Source organism: Zootoca vivipara, chromosome 8 (genome assembly GCF_965207765.1).
Source record: "Zootoca vivipara chromosome 8, rZooViv2.hap1.1, whole genome shotgun sequence".
Taxonomy (NCBI): domain Eukaryota; kingdom Metazoa; phylum Chordata; class Lepidosauria; order Squamata; family Lacertidae; genus Zootoca; species Zootoca vivipara.
In genome coordinates, this window is record NC_142591.1 from 83,611,249 (window position 1) to 83,625,216 (window position 13,968).

Here is a 13,968-nt window from a genome sequence, read left to right on the forward strand (position 1 = left end):
GACAAAAAGAGACGCAAAAACAAAAACGCAAAATAAATAGCAAAAATAGACAGAGCTCAGCATAGCACTCAAAACGGAAGCGTGGCACCCAAAACGGAAGCGTAACACTCAAAACGGAGCACATTTGGCTTCCAAAAAAAGTTTGCAAACTGGAACACTTACTTCCGGGTTTGCAGTGTTTGGGTTCCAAGTTGTTTGAGTACCAAGGAATTTAAGAACCAAGGTACCACTGAAACATGTTGCTAGGAAGACATGATTCCCTTTGTTCCTGGTGTTCAGTTCATGCTCCCCATTGCTTTCCTAACTTGCATCATTCATGCACAAGAGGCAGAAATCAGCAGGTTTGGGTGAAGTCTATTCATAGAGAAGTGCAATACTGTTTTAAGGTGGAGAGGGTAACTGTCTGTTTGGGAACACTTGTGGGGAATGACTTGTGGTGAAGTGCTTGGAAATTCAAACTCCACGCTACTAAATTTTGCTGTTGTAGGCCTGACTTACCTCTCTTAGATTCCTTTTTGTTCCCTATTGTAGTAGCTCGCCAGAAGAAAACAAATAAAATGAAAGTGTGCCTCAACTTGGAGCCCTACAAATTAATCAATTAAAGCTTTAGTGGATTGATCTGCCGATTAAACCAATTAAGGTTTGCAGACCTACTAATTATCAGCCTTTCCAGCCTCAAATGCTTTGGACAGGTAATAATTATTTTAAAACATACCAAAAAGGAAAAAACGTCAATGGAAAGAGATTAAGCAAACACTTCCCCCCAAATCCAGCTAGTTTAAGAACTGCAACTATACTCAGCACATTTTTTAAAAAAAAAAATGCTTCACTTTTAAAATATACCGAGGTGGGCTTTTTTGGCAAATCTTCTGCTGATAGTTAAGGTAAGAAAGTGAGGGGACAAAGCAGAAATGAGGGTAATTGACCCAGATGAGGGTAATTGACCCAGGCTAAGAGGCAGTATGGAGAAAAAATGTGTGGCATGGTACAGATCTTGGGGTGGCAGAGCAGTTCTTGAGGAAGAAGGGAAGCTGTGTTGTGCTCTTCTCCTTAATGCATAGAATCAGAGACTTGTAGAGCTGGAAGGGACTCCAAAGGTCATCTAGTGCAACCCCCTTCAACGCAGGAATCACAGGACTTCCAAGAGGCATCTGGTTCTCTGCTGTGACAACACAACACTGGACTAGATGGGTCACGGTCCTGATCCAACTGGGTTCATCTGATGTCCTTCTGAGGTGGTAGAATTGAACATACTGTACCATATCAGACTCCTGGGGAGCAGGGAGAGGCGACCACTGCAATAGGAAACCAACACAGCAAGGAGAAGGCTGGGCTGGGCTGGACTCTTGGCGCTCTACTTTTCTACTTGCAGGGATTAAAAAAATAAAAATGGGGGGGGGGGGGTATTCATAAAATTCACTCCCCCATAGAACTCAATCGACCATGTTTAGAACTACCTGCTTTTGTTTTATACTCCATGTCCCCTCCCCGCAAGAGGCTGAAGGTTGGATTTATGGTTAGCTCCCTTCTCATCTACTCTGCTAGACAGGTTAGGCTGAGAGGCAGTGGTTGGCCCGTGTTCACATCCTGCTTGGATGTAAAAGTAAACCTCGAAGCATATTTTGGGAAGGCCAGCACATCCTTGGAGTGGCATAGTTCCCTCAGCAGGACCAAAGGAGCAAGGAATCTGGCAGGGACCACTGAGCCACTTGGCTGGTGGCTTAATATTTTTTTCTGCAAAACACCTACCGCACCACTTTCTGCTCAGAGGCTGCCTGCTGTCCTTCACCGCACTGATCCTGCCACTAATGCACTCAAGAGGCACCGCTGGGTGCATCTGTCAAGCATTTAAGGCAAAGATCGGCTGACCTCTCCCGGCAATACGAAAACATGGTGTGATCCTCTTAGTGGCCTAATTGCCACTTGTCCAATGCTCCCCTGGCCTCGGACTGTCATTTTGCAGATTTAATATGCATCGACCCCTCTTAAACTCTCATGGCAGCATGCAAATGGAGTTTAATATAATTAGCCAGGACAGGAAGGCAGGGTCAAGCGTGTGTTTTTATCTGTCATGCCAGACTCTTAATGCAACGTTCCAAGCCATCCAAGGTACATCCCCCACCATGCCTGCCCAAAGAACCTTTCAGTTTGAAAATCGGTCGCTCCTGAATTTAAAGGCATAGAGACCAAAGGAAGAAATGCCCTTGTAAAACTGGTGAGAGGGGACAAGCGGAAGGGCCCAGGCATTTAATATTTGCTTGGACAAGAGATTGCCAACAGCTAAATAGAGGGATCAGCTGAATAGGGGAGTGAGAGGTTCAAAGAATTAAAGAGTTGGAATGGATCCTGGAGGTCAGACCTCTAGTCCAACCCCCTCCAATGCAAGTATCTCAACACCTGGTCTCCTATCCAGTTTGAAACCAGTTTTATTTCTGCACCACCAGGAGGACTCTAACAGAAGCATTTTTACATGGTGTGGCGAAAGTAGATTTAGAAAGGGGTTTTTCCTCCCTCTCTCGTAACACTAGAACAGAGGTAGGCAACCTAAGGCCCGTGGGACGGATGCGGCCCAATCGCCTTCTCAATCCGGCCCACGGATGGTCCAGGAATCAGCGTGTTTTCACATGAGTAGAATGTGTCCTTGTATTTAAAATCCATCTCTGGGTTATTTGTGGGGCCTGCCTGGTGTTTTTACATGAGTAGAATGTGTGCTTTGATTTAAAATGCATTTCTGGGTTATTTGTGGGGCATAGAAAAACCTTCATATTATTATTATTTTTTCAAAATATAGTCCAGCCCACCATATGGTCTGAGGACAGTGGACCGGCCCACGGCTGAAAAAGGTTGCTGACCCCTGCACTAGAACATGTGGACATCCCATGAAGCGGAACAGACAAAAGGAAGTGCTTCTTCACACATCCCATAGTCAAACTTTGGAATTTGCTCCAACAAGAGGCAGGGATGGCCGCCAACATGGATGGCTTTAAAAGAGGATTAAGCAAACTCATGCATGAGAGGGCTTTAGATGACTACCAACCCAGATGGCTATGCCGTACCTGCTCTCCCCGAAAGATTCCATCAACGGGGTCTCTGAAAAATTCTACAAATCACTTGGCAAGACAAGCGAACTAATACCAGTGAAGCAAAGATCACCAGTGTTGAAGCAATGATTCTTCAACATCAACTTCGTTGGACTGGTCATGTTGTTCGGATACCTGATTATCATCTTCCAAAGCAACTGCTCTATTACGAACTTAAAAATGGAAAGCGTAATGCTGGTGGTCAACAAAAGAGGTTTAAAGACCGTCTCAAGGCAAATCTAAAAAAATGTAGTATAAACACCAGCAATTGGGAAACACTTGCCTGCAAGCGCTCCAATTGGAGAACAGCCTTTACCAAAGATGTCATGGGCTTTGCAGACACTCGAACTCAGGACGCAAGGGAGAAGAAGGCACACTTTGCAAACCTTCGCCATGATCAACTACCGCCCGGAAACCAATGTCCCCACTATGGAAGGACATGTGGATTTGGAATTGGCCTCCACAGTTACTTACGGACTCATTGTTAAAACCGTGTTTGTGGAAGAAAATCTTACTTGGCTACGAGGGATCGCCAAAGAAAGAGAAAGAAGACTGTCAGAGGCAGCAATGCTTCTGAATAGCAGTTGCTGGAAATCACAGACAAGGAGAGAGCTCTTGTGCTCAAATCCTGCTTGTGGGTTTCCCACAGACATCTGGCTGGCCACTGTGAGAACAGGATGCTGGACTAGATGGGCCATTGGCCTCAACCAGCAGGGTTGATGCACAAATGTTACAGAACATAACATTTGGGACTAAACCATTCACTGAGCTACCACTTCTATTCCACCTTCTGTTTACTACCAACATTTTGAGAGGCTCTACTGTCAAGTCTACACAAGAGTAAAGGTAAAGGTAAAGGTACCCCTGACCGTTAGGTCCAGTCGCGGACGACTCTGGGGTTGCGTGCTCATCTCGCTCTATAGGCCGAGGGAGCCGGCGTTTGTCTGCAGGCAGCTTCCGAGTCATGTGGCCAGCATGACTAAGCTGCTTCTGGAGAACCAGAGCAGCACATGGAAACACCATTTACCTTCCCAGTGGAGCGGTACCTATTTATCTACTTGCACTTTGACATGCTTTTGAACTGCTGGGTTGGCAGGAGCTGGGACCAAGCAACGGGAGCTCACCCCGTCACAAGGATTCGAACCGCCGACCTTCTGATCAGCAAGTCCTAAGCTCAGTGGTTTGGACCACAGTGCCACCCACGTCCCTCTACACAAGAGTACCTGGCTTTTATTTGGTTCTCTTTCCTTCCAGGATGAGAGCAGGGGGCGCCAACAAGGTGCTTTCCATTTGCAGTTGGACTCCAACTCCCATCAGCCCCCTGGCAGCAGGTTCAATAGTAAGGGGTGATGGGAAGTGTAGTCCAACCACATCTCAAGGGTTGGCTCCCTTTGGAATGAAGCACAACAAGCCCTTTCCTCTTCTCCTGAGCTTGAATAGCTAGAGATGCTTCAGAATTGCTCCAAATCCCTCAAAGGCGCAGTGTGAATGCCACGTTTGCTAAGTTGAGAAGTGGAAGTGGAACAAAAAAAAACCCCATCCTTGACCTTGCTTCTGAAGCTCAGTGTGATGTTCAACACAACACATCACGTCCGTCAACAAAGAACTTCATGGCAGCCATGTGAAAAATTGGTTTCTGCTACAAAAGATGGTGGGAGTTCGTAAGACCCTTGGGCACCATATTTGCAGTGGGGTGGACAGAAGCAAACCAGAGGAACCCCCACCACTACTGCGTAGAAGCTTTCAAGCTGCAAAACCCACCCAACAGAATGTTGCAGAAATTACATGAATCATGGTGTTGTTATAGCAACGTCATCCCTGCATCGGATCTAAAAACCCAGCACCGTTCACATAATAAAAAAGCATTAGGTAGAAAAAAAGATATATAATGAGATAAAAATGGATTGGCTCAACCTTGCAATAACACCCACGCTTCCCTTTCCAATACCACCACTTCTGAAAGCATCTGAATTTTTGATATTTAAATAAGGGGAAAGAAACTTGGGGAAGAAACTAGAAGAGGCGGGGGGTTGTCAGCTTCGCATGAGGGCCACCGCCGTTATCAAAACTCAAATCCCATTGTTACCTACAGAAGGAATATTCCTATTTCGGCAAGTGGAGAAAGAAAAATAAAATGATATTGCAACACAGAAGGATGTGCTCTGATTCATAATGCTAAAGTTTCATAAGACTGGCAGAACTCCCTAACAACCACTTGCCACATTATATAAAGAGAACGGCCCCAACCAACTGCCGTCCCTCAACAGGGAATGTAAACATGACTAGGGAAATTGCAAGTGGGGAAAAGGGTGGACTCTGACCCCACGCCCCCACAATATACTCACGTGCATCAGCCCCCATGCATTTCAGCCCTCACCACCTCGCATTGTGTGTGCACCTCCTCATTCATTCGTATTCCCCACTCAAGTGAAAGCAGATGAACAGGCCCATAGCCTGTCAAAACCCCAGAGTCCAGAAGTGGCTGCAGAGTCTCCAGCTAAGACCAGGTTCAGGTCTCTGAGCCTACTTCTGGAGAAGAAGAGAGCACGGCCCTATGATCATGTTCTGAGGCCCTTCTTTGTCAGGATGTCCTACTCTCGAGTAGAACCTTGGCAGAGACACATGCCTGACTGGCATGTTCCCTCCCTCCTGGTAGATTGTTCGGGAGCTTCACAAGCTTTTTCCAGCCTGAACATCACAGCGACTGATGCCTTCTGACATCAGCACACTTCATGGATCCGCAGAGGTTTGTGCAGTTGTGTAACAGAACTCAGTAGCACAGCATTTGGCTAATCTGCTTTATTTACGCTCACTGGAAGGACAGATTGTGAAGCTGAGGCTCCAATACTTTGGCCACCTCATGAGAAGAGAAGACTCCCTGGAAAAGACCCTGATGTTGGGAAAGATTGAGGGCACTAGGAGAAGGGGACGACAGAGGACGAGATGGTTGGACAGTGTTCTCAAAGCTACGAACATGAGTTTGACCAAGCTGCAGGAGGCAGTGGAAGACAGGAGTACCTGGCGTGCTCTGGTCCATGGGGTCACGAAGAGTCGGACACGACTAAACGACTAAACAACAACACTTTATTTACATATAAGCACACACGGAGCACTGCAACATGGCTCCCTCTTTCTTTAGCATCAGGCAGCATAAAGAAAGAACAAAGGACAATAGTCCCACTTCAGGAACACACAGTAAGACAAACATCCTGTCTACATCACTTCCCATTCCTGTGGAAAGTAAACACATATACAGTCATGTGATAGACAACAAACCCATGACTGCGCACAGGGAATGAATCTCCAACATTCTTCACGTGTCTCCTCCACAAGAGGTCCAGAGGGTAACAGCATGCAAGCGGGCCTTCTCTGCAGTGGCTCCCTGTTTGTGGAATGCTCGCCCCAGGGAGGTTTGCCTGGCACCTTCATTATGCACCTTTAGTCACTAGGCAAAAACATTCCTCTTTAACCAGGCCTTTGGTCCCAGGTTCAAACCCTGGAGAGTCGCTGCCAGTCAGTGTGGACAGCACTGAGGTGGACAGCCCAATGGTCTCACTTGGCATAAGGCAGCTTCCTGTGTTCCTGTGTCATTTTGATCTTTCCCAAGTGTGGATGTGGATAGAATCATAGAATCATAGAGTTGGAAGAGACCACAAGGGCCACCCAGTCCAACCCCCTGCCAAGCAGGAAACACCATCAAAGCATTCTTGACATGTGCCTGTCAAGCCTCTGCTTAAAGACCTCCAAAGAAGGAGACTCCACCACACTCCTTGGTAGCAAATTCCACTGCCGAACAGCTCTTACTGTCAGGAAGTTCTTCCTAATGTTTAGGTGGAATCTTCTTTCTTGTAGTTTGAATCCATTGCTCCGTGTCCGCTTCTCTGGAGCAGCAGAAAACAATCTTTCTCCCTCCTCCATATGACATCCTTTCATATATTTGAACATGGATAGTTTCCCCTGTCCCTTTTGGACCAATCCGGCCGCCTTTGCCTTTTAGATAAACGTGGCTATTCCAACGAGTCCAATGCGAAAGGCACATTTAAATGCAAAATGTGCTGCTCTTACTGCTGCGAAGCAAGAATCATTTTGTAAAATAAACCTACCAATCACATCAAGCAAAATTACTACTGAAAAGCTGATCAAAGAAAGCACATTCGTGCCACTTGGCTTCGAGTTGTATGCTGTCAACTACACAGGCTGCACATAACTACCAATTCCGGGAACAAAAAATAAAAAAAGTATCGCTCTACAGCATATGCATAAGGAGTGTGACATGAAACAAATATGTACTCTGCATTATATTATCCCCTCAAAGGAAGCACAGAATGTGATTCTGAAAGCACCGATTTCTGTAATGCCAGAACGTCAGGTTAATATCATTACGCAATGGGAGACTCCAGGGGTTCGAAGCATTTACCCAGTTTCAGTTTGCCTGGAACAAAGATCAGTGCAGACTGTGGTATCTTTAGGATATATAGTTCTATGGATCCAGCACAGAGCAAGCAGATCTCTGTGTCCCCAGTTTCCAGCCTGTTTCCAGCTCATTCGCAGACAACTCTGGTTACTGCACTCCTACCTAGAAGCTAGGACAGGGGGTGGAGGAAAGCCCCACCCATTAGCCTGGAGGACACCATGCCTTCGTTGCGGCTCTTGCAACTGAGCTAATTGCTTTGGGATGCTGATGAGGACACTTAAGTGGCCAGCTAAGGTCACTGCCTTGCCAAGAAGCTTGTCCATGAGTTCAGCAACAGGACCCACCCTTAGATTCTAATCTTCACTGGGCTCTGAGAATTGGAAGGGCTTCAGGGCATCATTCAGACTGAGCTCCCAAACCCACAGCAATATTCTAATGAATGTTAGCCAGAATTCCTTTCAGGGAGCAAAACTACCGTACCACCACCACCCTGATGATTCTCCCCAGGAGTTTCAAGGAAATAACATCCCCTAGCAAAGCATTCCTCCGGGATGTTGCTCTGAGAGCCTTTTTGGTTGAAGAGCGGGGTACAAATAATCTAAATAAATAAATACACAAACTCCACAGTCAGGGAACAGGGGTGATGGGAGTTGTAGTCCAAACATAGCTGCCAAGTTATCCCTTTTTTTAAGGGATTTTCCCTTATGCTGAATAGGCTTCCTCGCGAGAAAAGGGAAAACTTGGCAGCTATGAGTCCAAAAGGTCTCAAGAGCACCAGATTCAAGAATGGAGCCCTACTGAATTATTTCTAAGGAGGCCTAGTTCAAAGTCAGGTAGCAAATCTGCTTCAGGTGGGGACCAGCATGATGGACAATCATCCATGCCACAGAATGCTACTTACATGGGAAAGCTAGATGGTGATTGCAGGGTGTGGGTCAGTTCAGTATTGGGTTATGAATTCAGAAGATACATAAGAACAGAGACAGTTCAGCAGCTGAGATCCACACACAAAAAGTCCCAGATTTGATCTCCAGGTAAGACTGGGAGAGAAGCCTATCTGGAGCTTCTCCCAATCAGTGTAGATGATACTGAGCTAGATGGATCAGTGGCTTCCAGGGCATTGCAGAGGGTTGGACTAGATGACCCTCGGGACCCTTTCCAAGTTTCAATTCTATGGTTCTATGGTCTGACTCTGTGTTAGGCACAGTGTTAGAAAATCAGCTATATAAGCTAGGCGCCAAATGGCTCCTTACAAGGTTACAGTCGCCAAAACGGAATTCCTAGTTGCCGTTTTGGGGCAAGATGGCTCTAAAGCAGGCATAGGCAAACTCAGCTTTCCAGGTGTTTGGGGACTACAACTTCCATCATCCCTAGCTAACAGGACCAGTGGTCAGGGATGATGGGAATCATAGTCCCAAAACATGTGCAGGGCCGAGTTTGCCTATGCCTGGTCTAAAGTCTTATTTTTTTTCTAATGACGGGCTGTGATTGATTCTTAGTTAAAATGAGTTCAAATGAGAACCTTCAGTTGGGTTAAGAGCTCTGGGAACGTAAAGAAGAAAAGTCACTTGATCCAGGGGAAGTCCGCATATCTATTGGCCAATTCCAACCTTTTTTACTTAATGCTGACTGCTCCTGCTCAGGATGCACAGAAAAAGCAATTTGGTTCCAGAAACTCATTATGACTGTGCAGATAAAATATCACTGATAGTGTGTGAAAACAGTCAAGTTCCAAGGATCCCCAGGCATGCACCTCCAGATGGTGGAGACGTCAGGTATCTCCCCCGGCCGCAAATGGTTGAAAGGCAGGTGCAAAATGTGTCTAGCATGAGTAAGGCGGCTATGTTCCTATGTAACAAGAGCCCTGCTGCATCAGACCAAATATCTACCAAGTCCAGAGCCCTGTTTTCCACTACCATCAAGTAGCATACCTGCCAAGTCCGGGACTACAGAATCCAGGACCAGCAGCCGTGTGACACCGGAAGTTGCGTAGACGCAACTTCCGGTGTCGCTTTGCCCGTCTATGGGCACCGAAAATGGCCTGCGCCGGCTTCGAAAGTCGCTTCTACGCATGTCCGGAAGTGCGTAGACGCAACTTCCGGTGTCACTCTGCCCATCTATGGGCACCGGAAATGGCCGCCGCCAACACCGGACGTCGCATCGACGCACTTCCGGACATGCGTAGACACGGCTTTCGAAGCTGGCGCTGGCCATTTTCGGTGCCCATAGATGGGCAAATCGGGGGGGGGGGGGGCACCGGCAGAAGAATAATGGGAGATGAAGTGATATGGGGGACCGCCGGGAAAAGGTAAGACAAAACAGGGATTTCCCGGGAAAACGGGGTACTTGGCAGCTATGCCAAGTAGGTAACATGCAAGTGACAATCAGGGTATGGAGGCAAGAGCTATCTCCTGTTGTCGCTTCCAAAAGCTGACATTCGGCCTCTAATCATCAGGTTCCAAATTGCCATTACAGCTAACAGCCACCGATCAAAGGCCTGCTGTTTCTCTGTCAGGTGAATGAGTCACAGAAGATAAATAAGCTCTGTCTTGTGAGAAACTCTGGGTCCTCCCACATGGTATCTTGCAAGCAGCAAGTCAGGGAAAGGTAGGCACGTCTAGACCGTAGAGAATCGATTTATAACATACTTGAACTGAAAGCCCGTTTTACAGTAGCTGTAGAATCAGCCCCGAATTCCCTGGTAATAGACAATATAAAAAGGTGAATTGTCCCCATGCACTGAAGCGTGTCAATTGTAATTCAAGTGATAGACCAAAACCTTGCTCGGTAAAAGGTGCATTTGTTAAATAAAGGCCTTTTGGGACAGCAGGGGCTGAACAGTTACAGGGAAGGGTTTTAGCTCAGTGGTAGAGCCTCTGCTTGGCATGAAGAAGGCCCCAGGTTCAAACCCTGGCATCTCCCGACAGATCCCAACGTTTAGATTTCTAGGCATTGAGTTACAGGAGGATCTGTCCTGGAGTGTTAATGCAAGGGGGCTTGTGAAGAAGGCGCAGCAGAGACTGTATTTTTTGAGAATTTTAAGGAAAAGCCATCTTCCACAAAAGCTGCTGCTTGCCTTCTATCACTGTGCCATACAGAGCGTGCTCACGTACGGTTTATGTGTGTGGTATGGAAGCTGTACTTCCCAGGACAGAGCAGGGCTGTGTAGAATTATTAAAACAGCAGAGAGAATTATTGGCTGCCCACTCTCCACCTTAGAACAAATCTATACCACCAGGTGCCATAGAAAAGCACTAGACATATCAAGAGATCCAACGCACCCTGGTCACCATTTCTTTCAGCTCCTGCCATCAGGACGGAGATATAGAACAATGCAGGCAAGAACGAGCCGTCTCAGAAACAGTTTCTTCTCTAGAGCGATTTTGGCCTTAAATGGAAAGCCTGGACTTTGAAGTCATCTTATTTTACTTGTTATTTGTATTATATCTACTGTTTTTAATTAGGTTTTTAAATTATGGATTATGCGGAATGCTTTATCTGAGTGGATGTAGCAACCGAGTAATTTCATTGTTTCCGCAAGGGGACAATGACAATAAAGATATATTATCTTATCTTATCTTATCTGGAAATGTACTCACTCTGAAACCCCGAAGAGCTACAAGAAAGTAGAAAATACCAAGCTACAGAATGAGGTCCACTTACACAAGAAGACTTTCCTGCACTCTCCTCCCCCGCACACCCTAAATCTGCTATGCTATGAAGTTTTGGGGGGAAACCCAGAATATGTTTTGGGGGTGCACATAGGGGGAGAAGAGGGGGAAGTCCCACTGCATTAGTGGACATCTTTCACTGGATACATACACCACTGAATCCTACCCACCATGTCACATCAGGTAAAAAGTGTATTTTTAAAAGTAATTTTATTATTGCCGAAACACCCTTACCGTTGATAAAGCATCCTCGCTTTACTTTTTCAAAGGGGGGAAAGATACCAAGCATCGAAGAAGTGTGTGCAGAACAGCAACTTCAAATATAGAAGCCTGGAGCCTTCCCCAAAGAAAACCCACTGGTTTAATCAAAACTCTTCTTGCTTTCCTCCAAAGCCACCAGGTGTTTAGACCAAAGTGGTTGGGGAGGAAAGCAATTCATCTGAGACAAGACACTAGTACTAGCAACTCTGATTTCAAAAGACAGCATGGGTAAACTGAGCTAGGCGCACCACTGGTCTGACTCGGTATAAGGTAGATCCCTATTGATGAAGTAACAGCCTCGGGAGGCCAAGGAGAGGAGCTGTCAGGACCCTGAAACCTAGCAGTGACTTGGACATAGACAGAGAAGCTAAGGAGAATTGGAATCATGAAGCCTAACCACTGAACCACAGGCCTCTAGACTGGACCTCTAGATATCAAGAGGTCCCTTCCAAGTGTTGGAATCCGGGAAGCCCAGACCGAGGTTTGGGGCAAGTACTCTTTGGTGAGAGAAACCCCACAGAGATGTAGCAGAGAAAAGTGTGAAGAGATAGAGCTGCACAATCTTAAAAATGTGCCCTCTCAGTGAACCCCCAAAATATTCCCCTTTAAAAGCCCGTTCCGAGCTATCCTATTCCCTAGCATAGAGACAGACCACGTGTTTGGTAAGTCATAAAATTGTTTATTTACAAAACTCTTCAAGGGTATGATGAATGTGCATTTCTGTAAAATAGTCAGGAAAGATGCACAGGCAGTCAAAACGTTGCTTTGTTACAAAAGGTAAAAGTTAGTATCGATAGAGAAAAATGCTAGTTTCATACTCTGTTCTTTTCCGAAGCAAAAGAGGTTGGTTAAAGCCATGTGGCTGGAGTGACCAGCTCAGAGTTCTTTATGTACTGAAATCCACATGGAGAGAGAGAGAGAAATAATAAAATTTCCTTTTGAGATATGAAGTGATGGCATAGGCTAAGTCTGGCAGGACAGCTTACTCTGTGGTTTAACCCTTAATCAGATTCAAACTGGCTAGGATAATAGGAGGCTGGAACCCTACACCAAGTGCTTTGCACCACTGCAGACAGTGGGCTTTGGCATGAGATCATGGAGAGATAAGTGAGTGCTTAGATCTAGGCCAAAGGGCTGCCTTTTTAAATCTCTGAACTACTCAGCTGCGAATCCTTAGAGGTATGCTCAAGTTCAGGTAGCTAAGAGCTCAGTAGAGAGTCCCATTGGAACAATGTGTGTGCTCCCTGGGCTCTGTCCAGGGTCCTGAAAGACATACTCCTATTGTTTCAATTGCCCAGAATCTGCACATTCTGTCCCAGAGTGTTTGCTTGTATTTCCAACCCCTCTGTCATGCCCATGGGCAGGATAGAGTATTCTACTCACTTCTGAGCAATTTGAGACAATCCACTTTTAGAATGCACCCTTGAATTCGGATACTGTAGAAGGCAGAGAAGGGTTTGAGGTTATATGTAGAAACTAGTCTACTGTACAAAGATAACATTCACATCCATTGTTCTTTCCCCCCTTTTGCCTCTGAGCCCATGCACCAGAGAAGTCTGGGAGCAACCAGGACACAGACACTCCCCACTGGCACATGGATCTTGGAAGGTTGCCTGGAAGGTTCAGCCCAGACACTGAGGTCCACCTCCGAGGGCCTTCTCGTGGTTCCTTCACTTCAAGAAGGGAGGTTACAGGGAAGCAGGCAGAGGGCCTTTGCAGTAGTGGCACCCTCCCTGCGGAACACCCTCCCCTCCCCCCCACCACCACCGCCAAATGTCAAGGAGATAAGGAACTACACAACTTTTGGAAGACATCAGAAGGCAACCCTGTTTCAGGAACTTTTTTAATGTTTGACATCTTATTATGTTTTATATGTGGTGGAAGCCACCCAGAGTGGGTGGGGTATAAACAATATTATTATTATTATTATTATTATTATTATTATTATTATTATTATTATTATTATATTTTATTTTTATTAGCTCTTCGGCAGTGGAACAGACTCCCTCAGGAGATGGTGGTGGGCTCTGCTTCCCTGGAGGTTTTTAAGCAGAGGTTGGATGGTTATCTTTCATGGATGCTTTAGCCAAGATTCCTGCATTGTGGGGGGGTTAGACTAGATGACCCTGAGTCCCTTCCAGCTCTAAGATTCTATGATTATTATTATGGCCCTTGGCCTGAACAAAATAAAATGGAATGGAGTGATAGGACAGAAGTGTCTTTGCAAATCCAATGATGGGCAGTTTCAATTACTGCAAACAACCGGAGCAAAATAAAAAAAATCCTTCAGCAGCACCTTAAAGACCAACTAAGTTTTTATTTTGATATGAGCTTTCGTGTGCATGCACACTTCGTCAGATACACAGAATCCACCATCCATATATATATATATACCCTGTTTCTCATATTTTAAGACATACCCATAAAATAAGCCATAGCAGGATTTTTAAGCATTCAAGGAATATAAGCCATACCCCGAAAATAAGACATAGTGATAGGCGCAGCAGCAATGCCGGCCGCAGCAGGAGGAGGAGGAAAAAAT

General features: G+C 45.9%; 1 protein-coding gene across 5 annotated transcripts in view; it reads right to left on the minus strand.

Moving 5' to 3' along the window:
* TSNARE1 (t-SNARE domain containing 1) overlaps window positions 1-13,968 on the minus strand; it is a 378,187-nt gene that overhangs the window by 330,675 nt on the left and 33,544 nt on the right. The gene's annotated exons all lie outside the window — the stretch shown is intronic.